Source organism: Octodon degus, unplaced genomic scaffold, assembly GCF_000260255.1.
Source record: "Octodon degus isolate 3935 unplaced genomic scaffold, OctDeg1.0 scaffold00062, whole genome shotgun sequence".
NCBI lineage: Eukaryota > Metazoa > Chordata > Mammalia > Rodentia > Octodontidae > Octodon > Octodon degus.
Window position 1 is genome coordinate 1,506,844 of NW_004524638.1, and position 10,236 is coordinate 1,517,079.

The 10,236-nt window shown below is 43.8% G+C and overlaps 1 pseudogene; it reads left to right on the top strand.

The window, feature by feature from the left end:
* The first annotated feature begins 236 nt into the window (after positions 1 to 236).
* LOC101593079 lies at positions 237 to 1,042 on the top strand (annotated as a pseudogene).
* The last annotated feature ends 9,194 nt before the right edge of the window (positions 1,043 to 10,236 follow it).

Below are 10,236 nucleotides of genomic sequence, written 5' to 3' on the forward strand. Positions count from 1 at the left end.
CCTACAGATGAGAAAAATATTTCCAGCTAATCCTCAAAGGACTAATTCCCAGAATATAAAAAAACTAAAATAGACCGCCCCCTCCCGAAATTCAAAGACCCAATGCAAAAATGAGTGAAATTTATGGACACTTCTCGGTTGACGAAATACAAAGTCAACAACAGTCTACATGAAAAAATATCCAAAATCTCTGGTCTTTTGAAAAATGTGAATTAGCTTTCTCTTTCTGTCAGCCGGCCGAGATGCCAAAAAGGAAGAAGGCCAAGGGCAAGAAGGTGGCCCCGGCCCTTGCTATCGTGAAGAAGCAGGAGGCCAAGAAGATGGTAAATCCCCTGTTGGAGAAGAGGCCTAAGAATTTTGGCATTGCACAGGACATCCAGCCCAAGAGAGACCTCACCCGCTTTGTCAAATGGCCCCACTACATCCAGCTGCAGCGACAGAGGGCCATCCTGTAGAAACGGCTGAAGGTGCCCCCTGCGATTAACCAGTTCACCCAGGCCTTAGACCGCCAAACAGCTACCCAGCTGCTTAAGCTCGCCCACAAGTACAGACCAGAGACCAAGCAAGAGAAGCAGCAGAGGCTGTTGGCCCGGGCAGAGAAGAAAGCTGCTGGCAAAGGGGATGTCCCCACTAAGAGGCCACCGGTCCTCAGAGCAGGTGTCAACACCGTCACCACTCTGGTAGAGAACAAGAAGGCTCAGCTCATGGTGATTGCACATGATGTGGATCCCATCGAGCTGGTCGTATTTCTGACTGCCCTGTGTCACAAGATGGGGGTCCCTTACTGCATCATCAAGGGGAAGGCCAGGCTGGGGAGTCTGGTCCACAGGAAGACCTGTACCACTGTCGCCTTCACACAAGTCAACTCAGAGGACAAGGGCGCTCTGGCTAAGCTGGTGGAGGCCATCAGGACCAACTACAATGACAGATATGATGAGATCTGCCGTCACTGGGAGGCAACATTCTTGGTCTAAAATCTGTGGCTCATATTGCCAAGCTGGAGAAAGCAAAGGCTAAAAAGCTTGCCACTAAACCGGGCTAAGTGTACTCTTGAGTTTTCTGTACATAAAAACAATAAATTGTCCTTAACCCAGTGTAAAAAAAAAAAAAAAAAAAAAAGTAAAAAGAAAAATGTGAATTAAAACAGCACTGAGATTCTATCATCCTTAAGAAATCAACCAATAATGAATGCAGGAGAGGTTTTGGGAGAAAAAGAACCCTTATTCATTGTGTTGGGAGTGTAAACTGGTATAAGAACTATGGAAATTGGTGTGGAGATTAGATAGTCCTCAAACAATTAAAAGTAGAAATTCCTTTTGACCTACCTATTCCCCTGCTGGGTCTCTTTCCAAAAAAGTGAGAGACATACCACGGAGATGCATGCATACCCATAGTATTCACAACGCGTAGCAGGTAAATCTTGGAAGCAGTCTATAAAACTATCACCAGATGAAAGGATAAAGAAAACATGGGTTTACACACAGTGGAGTACTTTTTTTTTTTTGCGGAACTGGGAATTGAACTCAGGTCCTTGCACTTGCCAGGGAAATGCTTATTCCACTGAGCCATCTCCCCATCCCCAAACAATGGTTTTTTTTTTTTTTTTTTAGTTTTTTTGCAGAACGGGATTGAACTCAGGCCCTTGCGCTTGCCAGGGAAGCGCTTATTGCACTGAGCCATCTCCCCAGGCCCTGTCCCATTCTTCCATAATGAAGGATAAACTCAAGGGCTGGGAAAATAGCTTGGCAGTCTAAGCATCTGGCCTGCCTGGTAAGCACAAGGATCTGGGTTCGACCCCCATATAAAGAGACCCTGTACAAAAAAAAAAAAAGGATAAACTCAAATCATTTGAAGGAAACTAGGTACACCTTGAGATCATAATATTAGGTGAGGTAAATCAGACACTTGGGCTTAAATATTGCATGTCTTCGCTTATGTGAGTAACTGAATAAATAAGTAAAATACAAAATTTTACTTATTTTTAGTCTTAGACAATAGCAAGAAAAAGAGAAAAGTTATTGTAATCCAGAATCAACAATATATCTTAAAATGTACATTAATTTAATTGTCTTGTGTTTTGTAAGTTTTAGGCCTTCTGTTAATATATATGCATGATAACTAATTTTATAATGACTTACAAAATAATAGATGAAACTATTAAGAGCTTATCATTTTATGTACACAGCTTAGGGACAGTGGTACATGCAACTTACTGTGCAGCTAGTGCCATCCTCCGTCTCCAGATCTCTTCTATATCAAATTGAAACTGTCCCCATCAAACATCAACCTCTCATTCTCCCTGCTCCAAGTTCCTACAACCACAGCTCTACTCTCTGTCTCTACTAATGTGATTAATCAACGAATTTACTAAATGGAAAAGAGTTTTCCCCTGCTTCAATACTCACTGCCAGCTGGGAGCACAGCTCTCAGTAGATTCTCTGTTAAGTAATTATTGTTGAGTGATCAGCAAAGATCACCTCCAAGAAAACTACTCTATGAATGTATGTAGGGCCAAGGAGACAGCTCGGAGGTCTAAGTGCCTGCCTGGCAAGTGCAAGGACCGGGGTTCGATCCCTGGTAGCACATGTGTGCTAGTCTGCTCCAAGCAGGTAGTGAGACCCTGTGCCAAATAAAACATTAAAAAAAATTTAAAATGTGTGTAGTCATTTGGAAATGTGATATTATGATTGCATTCTCAGGGTGTACGTTAAAATGCAGATTCCTCGGCCTTCTTTTGTACTTTCTCAAAACAAAATTTGGATAGACTGGGAGAGCGAAAGAACTACAGTAAGGCACCTAAGGACTTCTTATATAATATTGATAGGTTAAGTTGCTGCATTAGAGATTTAGAATGGAATTGGATGGATACATGGTAGCAAGAATGGTGAATGTTTCCCTTGCTACATTCTTCCTCGGAGGAACATCCTTACAGTAACACACCTGGGCCTTGCTCATGTAGAGTTAACCAGAGTTAACCAGGTAAAAAGCCCAAAACACAGTGGGAGAGTGCCTGAGTCTAGACTCGAGGGGACAACAGACATTAGCCAGTCTTTGGGCCAGGTGTGTGAGCCATCATCTACTGTCAATATTCTCAACCTCAAGGATCTTGTGTTTCATCTCTTCATGCTTGCTACATCTGCCTGCTGGTTTGACCCTCAGGAGGGAAAGAGGGGGTTTTATTTATTGCCCCACAAGACATGGCAGCTAGCATCAGTCATAAATGGGAAGCAGGCACCTACTCTCTGCTGCCCGCCCCCATGCACCACCCGCCTTCTCTCAGGTGCCCTATGTGCCTCATCCACCAGATGGCTAAACAAACCTTCTCTGCACCAGAATCCAGCTGTACTGTCTGCTGCTCCGGGCAAGAGCACCAAAGGGAAGTGACATTTCTCCATTTGGCCTAAGACAGCCTGCCATCATGCAGGGCACTTTATGTGATCTCATTTTTAGACTCATAATAAGTGTGTTTTATTATCCCAAGAGGAGGGCACAATGCTTCAAGGGGCAGGCTCTTGCCTTTCACCCCTGTCTGTCTTGAACCAAAATCCCCAAGACCCCAGTGCCTCCCCTATGCTTGTTTATCTTTCAGGGATTTCCTAAGCACCAAGAACAGTGTCTGTCATATGATTGCTGCTCAATAAGTATTTGTTGAAAGAATGAAAGGAAGATGCTCATAACATCTTTAATGAGTACAGAAACAGATGGGGTCATTCTGTCATTGGTGTTGCTGGTCCCATTTTCCTTTTGGAGATCATGAAAAGCACTATAGAAATCCACTACACACACGAGTAAGTTGAGATACAGATAAGAATGATCATTTTTCTATACACTGTTGAAAAGTCTGAGTCAGAGACCACCCACAGAAAAAATAGCAAATAGGAAAGGAACGTCACCTCTCAATCAGAAAAAATATGGCATCCACCCGCTTACCTTTTTTCATCACTTAACTTACCCTCAAGGAAAAATTCATTCAACTCAGTTTTTTTAAAAAATCATGTTTTCTAGCAATTTCTCTGCTGGATTTTGCCAACCTTTTTCTAAGTAAAACATTGTTATCTACTGAAAAGGAACAGTAAAAGATTGGGGTGACAGGAGAGCTATGGATTGGATGAACCCATAGGATTTTTGACACAAAATGTAATTTCGCAATGGCTTTTCTTACAGTTTACAGATAAATATGATGAAAATGCCTTGAGCCTGTTAAGAGCTTTTTATTTTATTTTATTTTATTTTTCTTAGTATGATTTTTCTGGAGATCTCAGAAGACTGCAGTTTATTCCTAGTTTTAATATTTGGGTTCTTTTTTTTAATGTATTTGATACAGGGTCTCACTACACAGCTTGGACTTATGGTGATCTTCCTGTTTTCAGCCTCCCCAGTGCTGGGACTACAGGACTGAGCCACCATGCCTGGTGTTGGTGACTAGCTCAGTACATACCACATGATGCTGGGGATTGGTTTCTGTGCTTGTCTAAGCAGGCGCTTGGTCTGCTGAGCTGTCTCACCGACCCAATATTTTGATTCTATCTCTCTACTTCACTGACTTTGCTAGTTAGGTCTCACCTTTGTAGCATGTACACAATGGGGAAGGGGGGTCCAGGAAATATATCCAGTGATTCTGAGGGGTTGTACTGTTTGTGCTTAGTATGTGGTCAAGGTCAAACATGGCAAAGAATTCTCAAGGGTAATCTAGCCATACTTCCCATGCTGTGTTTCAACTTGGGGATGAACTACAAAGACTGAGAGAACAGGGCTCCTGAAAGCATCCCTTGTGCCCCCATCCAGAAAGGGCTGCAAGCAGAGGAGGCTTTGCTAGGAAAAGGTAGGAACCAACAATCACCAGGGGCACCCAGGATAAGAGAAGAGGAGCTTTTGGCTTTAGGGCCTCTGGGAGACCCTCCTAGGTAGACCTTCTGTTCTGGGAGGACTCCAAGGGCTGAAGGCCATAGAAAGCCTAGTATAGGTGACCCTGAGAGACCTGTTTAGAGGCCACTTGAGACCCCCTGGGGTCCCCCAAAATAACTGATCTCACTGTAAGAGGAGGAGGAGGTGAGCAAGTCATGACTATAAATGGGGTGAGTGCCCAGAGGGGTTCCAGCTTCATAGGCCAATTAACCAAGTTCCCTAACAAATGGTAAAAGAATGAAGATGGCTCCATAGCTACTCAATGTGGGTGCAGTCAGGGAATCTCTGACGAACTGCATCTCTAAGGGCTTCGATCTGATTTCACTTAAAGCTGATGTCCAAAGTGTGTGGTTAAACAAGCAGACTTTGGGCTCATAAATTAAGTTTAAAAACATAATGAATATTTGGATTCACTTCAGGAGTCAGAAAATTTGAGTCTACAGTGTGGAAACAATAATCCTGCTCCGCTCTGCACTGGTCAGATGCCATCTGAAGAATGTGTTTACTTCTGTGAGCCATGTTTTAAGTGAACATGAATCAGCTGCTGTGGGGTCAGGCAAAGGCAGCCCCATACAGGAAGGGTCTGGAAATCTCTTCTGAGGAACTGAAGGTCTGAGGAATCCTCAAAGCTACTTGAGTATTTGGAGAGAGGTTGTGTGGAGTGGAGGGGGACCTACCTAGAGAGGTAGATTTACCTTATATTGTTCCAGCAGGCAGAAAACAGCATAGAAATTTCTGAAAGCAGCTGCTCTGGCTCTATCTAGTTTCCTTGCCCAAGGGGACTGGCCTGGGGCTGGGGAGTATACCTGAATCACCTGGGTCTGCCTGGGGCAGGAACTGTTGTAGGAGTCTGAGGAGAGACACAGCCGTGGGGCAGAGGCTGCAAGGGAAACAGTGAAGACCATGCGCTGGAAAGCCATAGGGAAGGCAGAAGGGTTGAGGCCTGGGAACTGGACACAAATAGAGCCCCCTGCTCATGGCCCAGCCTCAGATGAGTGGTGCTCATCAGAGCCTCCGAGGAATATGTACAAGGCCACGACCTTAAAGAATCCAGATCTCAATAGAGACCACAGGCTGACTCCTGGCAAAGTCATTGTACCAGAAAAAGTTTCAAGCCTCATGGTATTCAGCAAATGCCTGGTGACTGTCCACACTTTCACTGGTTGAAGTTTTGTTTTGTTTTTAATTTAATAGGTAAAATCCATGTAACTATTTTAAATGTACTTTATAATTATTGTAATATATACATTCACATTGTCATGCAACCACCTCTACCATCCATCTCCAGACCTCCTTTTATCTTAAAAAATTAAAGCTATACCCATTAAATAACTCCTTATCTCCTCTTTCCATCAACCCCAGGAAACCATTGTTCCCCTTTCTATCTCTTGTGAATTTGACTACTGTTGAGCTCTCACATAAACACAGTCAAGTCACGCAGTGTTTGTCTTCTTGTCTCTCTTATGTCACTTAGCAATACTGTGCTTAAGGTTCACTTCTATAATGACATATGTCATAATTCTCTTCCATTTAAAGCTCAGTGCTATTTTATTGTATGATATACCACAATTCGCTCATCCACTCAGCCACCCACACGTACGTACTTTGATCCATTGGCTTGATTTTATACCAGTCCCTTCAGTAGGCACTAGAGTTAATACAGTAAATACTAACCTGGAGGGCCTTACAGTTTACTTGGAATCTGAATCAGGACAGCTTTGCAACCAGAAGTTCCCAAAGGTAAATCCACAGCATCTAACTAGGCGGGACATAGTTTGATGTCTGAAGCTGTGGGACAGCTTTCCAAAATATTAATCTCAGTTCTCTAGGCCAGAAACTTGAGTTCTGGAAGTGTAGAACGGAGGGCAGAACGTGTGCTTTAAGCAGCTTCTCCTGATGATTCTGCTTGGTAAACTTTAGGGACTTATGGAAGGTTTCAAGATCAGTTTTATATTTTAGATGAACCTCTCTAACCTCACTATTGTAGCGAAGGCAAGAGAGTGGAGTTTACAAGCAGCCACAGTACAAATCAAAACAAAACAAAAAAAGAAATCAAAGAATCCAAAGTAGAAAAACTGGTTTCTGTACTTTAGTGCAATACTCCGTGGACTGGAGATGCTAAGGATGGGTCCATGTTTGTCTTTCCATTCACTAAAACATTAGATAAGAACCTACTCTTTGTTACCTGGATTAGAACACCCAGAAATCCTCTTCTAAGATTCTGGATCCTATTGGTTCTTTTTAGAAAGGGATTCACTATGTCAGGCATGATAGCACATGTCTGTAGTCCCAGCCTTCTGGAAATCCTCAGCAGTAAGATCACAAGTTCAAGCCGATCTCGGGCAACTCACTGACTTAGTGAGACTTTGTCCCAAAGAAAAAAAGAAGCAGTAGGGGATATAGCTCAGAACACAGGCCCTGCATTCAACTCCCAATACCACCAAAACAAAGACAAAAACGCATTAACCAATAGAATATGGCAAAAACGAGGTTGTATGAGTCCTGATTCTATATTTTGAAAAGCCTGGTAGCTTCATTTGGTTTTTGTCTAAACCCATGCTGCCATTTCAACAGCAAACCTGGATTACTCAGCTGGAGCATGAATACTTAGGCAAAACTGAATATGCCATGTGTGTTGGCTTGGAAGATGACCCCAGATGTACCAGTTCAGTCCAGTCGAGATTGGAGGGAAATTTCCCCTCCTATTCCACCCATTTTGTCAATTCACAGAAATTAGGCTGAAGTTATTTGAGCCACTGAGTTTTGGGATGGTTTGTTGTGCAGCAAAAACTAACTGATGCTTTGCTTTTGGCTTCAAGGTCTTTACACGTTGCCAAAGAGTTCTTGGTCTCTCTGTTGCCGCAGCTCGGCAAAGTCCTCCCGATCTTGATTAGATGAAGTCCATTTTAGGCTCAAGCTTCCCTGGTAGCACGGTTGCAGTTGGAAGGGTCTTTCTCCCTCACTGTGCCGGGAGCTTCAGGAGTCCAGGCAATTTTGTTCAGCAGGGGCTAGTGTGGGGGAGGAGTCTGGTGTCCTGCAGGAGGGGCCAGGGGAGTGTCCTCTCCTGGCAATCAGGGCTCAGCCTGCGAGTCCGTCACAGCCCTGGGAATGCTTGAGCTGAGCAGAGGAGGACACGTTGTCCTTTGTGGAGAGAAACTGAAGAGACAGAACACAGCGTGGAAAAGAGAAGGGACAATCTCCATTTTCTATCCAGCTCATGAGGAAGACCAACTCTACAGAGACAAAGTGAAAGAAGGGGACTGCAGAGGGCCTCGAGGAGAAACACAGTGGTGAAACCGACCAGCAGGTGCTGAGAGCTGCGGTAGCTGGTGAGTGACTCCTACCGAGGCTCCTGCCACGTTCCCTGGAGGGATCGCTTGGCTGGTTGGACACCACTCCAGGAAGGGGATGATTGTTTGAACCAGAGACTCAGACAACCTACAGGACAGTTTGCATTCAGGACTCCTGTTGTGCCTGGGTAAAAGCCACTGGCGGTGGCTGTGTCAGGGATCTCCTGAAGGCTTTGAGCTAAAGGTCACAGGCCTTACCCCAGAGCCAGGGGGGTGGCTCAGCATGAGTTGCTCTGCGTCGAAGTCACAGCATGGGTACCAATTGTCCTAGTCCTACTGCCTACAGGGCCTTGAATCCGGAGTGGCTCTGCGGTCTGACTGCCTTCTTTATCTTCCAGTGTAAGCAGGGAAACATCTTGTCTCCGACACTACTCAAAACAATAGATCCTAGAAGAAAAACACATGCTCAAAACCTCAGAGAACTTTCTTTTTTATTGTTTTTGCGTTATTTGGGGTTTTTTTTGTTGTTGTTCATTTGTAGGTTTTGTGAGTGCATGTGTTGTTTAGAGGGTACTTCTCTTTTGCTTCTTTTTTTCTCTTCTTTACTTTCCTCCTTTCTTCCTTACCAGTTTATTGGAACTTGGGGAGTGTTCCTTCATCTCTTTTCTTCCTTACTTTTTAATCTCTTATTCTTCTTTTCTTTTCTCTTCTAATTTTTCTCCCTTATTTTTTCTCTTTTATTGTTACTATCCATGTAATTTCTTTTTCTCCCTCTTTTTCTTTTATCTTCTATCTTTCATCAGCTTTTTCTCTTTCATTTACTTAATTCTACACATATACTCCCACTCCCTAATGCATCACTCTCCTTTGGAGCACTTCTCCAATCTGCTGTCGTAAGTTTAAGGTTTCAGAGTGTTCTTCTTGCATTTTCCTCTTCACAAGCCCCATATCTAGAATAGTATAACCATAAAACTTTGTTCATCTTTTGATAGCTCACTTCGTAGAATTACTCTTGAATCCTTTCCTGCCATTAACAGAGATAGGGCTATTATACTTAGTACATGGTAGCAGTAAGTCAATACCTGGGTTGTCTTAATGTTTACATGACAATTGAAAACTTCTTCTCAAGGATTAAGGGTGGTATGTAATTGGTTCTCATGGTATGTTACTATCCAGTCCAGGGCCAGCGAGATAGCTCAGCGGACTAAGTGCCTGCTTAGGCAAGCCCAGAGACCCGGTTTGATCCTCAGTACTGCATACCACATTGGCCCCATGCCTGGGCTTGCTGAGCCGGCCAGAGACTAGGCATGGTGGTGCATGCCTGTAATCCCAGCACTGGGGAGGCTGAAACAGGAGGATCATTACAAGGTCAAGCTGCACAGTGAGACCCTGTACCAAATAAAATTAGAAAAAAGAAAAATTGTTATGGTTTGTGTCTAGATGTCCTCCCAAAGCCTCATGCAGCCATGGGGTGGGCTTCTAGAGATTATGATTAACTCCTGATCCACTGCTGGGATTACACGTGTGTGCTCTACAGCCACCCCGAGGCGGGTAACCTGCATGCAGTATAAGGGAGGAAGAGGGCCTTGTTCCCTTCTGTTCTCTGTCGCCCTTGTTACCTTTGCTGTTTTCTGCCACCATAAACTGTTGCCCTTTGCTGTGTGCACTCTGCCTTGGAGCCAGCCAAGTATGCACTGAAGCCTCCACAAAGTGCGAGCTAAATAAACCTTTCCATCTTTAATTTAAGGCATCAGGTATTTTGTCTCAGCAATGACAGAAAAGTAACCAAGACGCCAGATTACCTTTGTGACATTAACAATACTAGAGAACTTAGTTTTTGGGCTAATTACACAGCATCCTCCCTTCCAATTAACCGAGATAGTCAAATCTTGGGGCTGGGGCAAAGAATTCCAGTTAGCCACACCCCAAGTACATCAATGAAAAGCAAGTAAAGAGATCTCTATGCTGTGGGAGCAACAAAGTCTTTCAATGCAAATATCCATAAACCTCAGCACAAAACAAAACACTGGAAATATGAGAA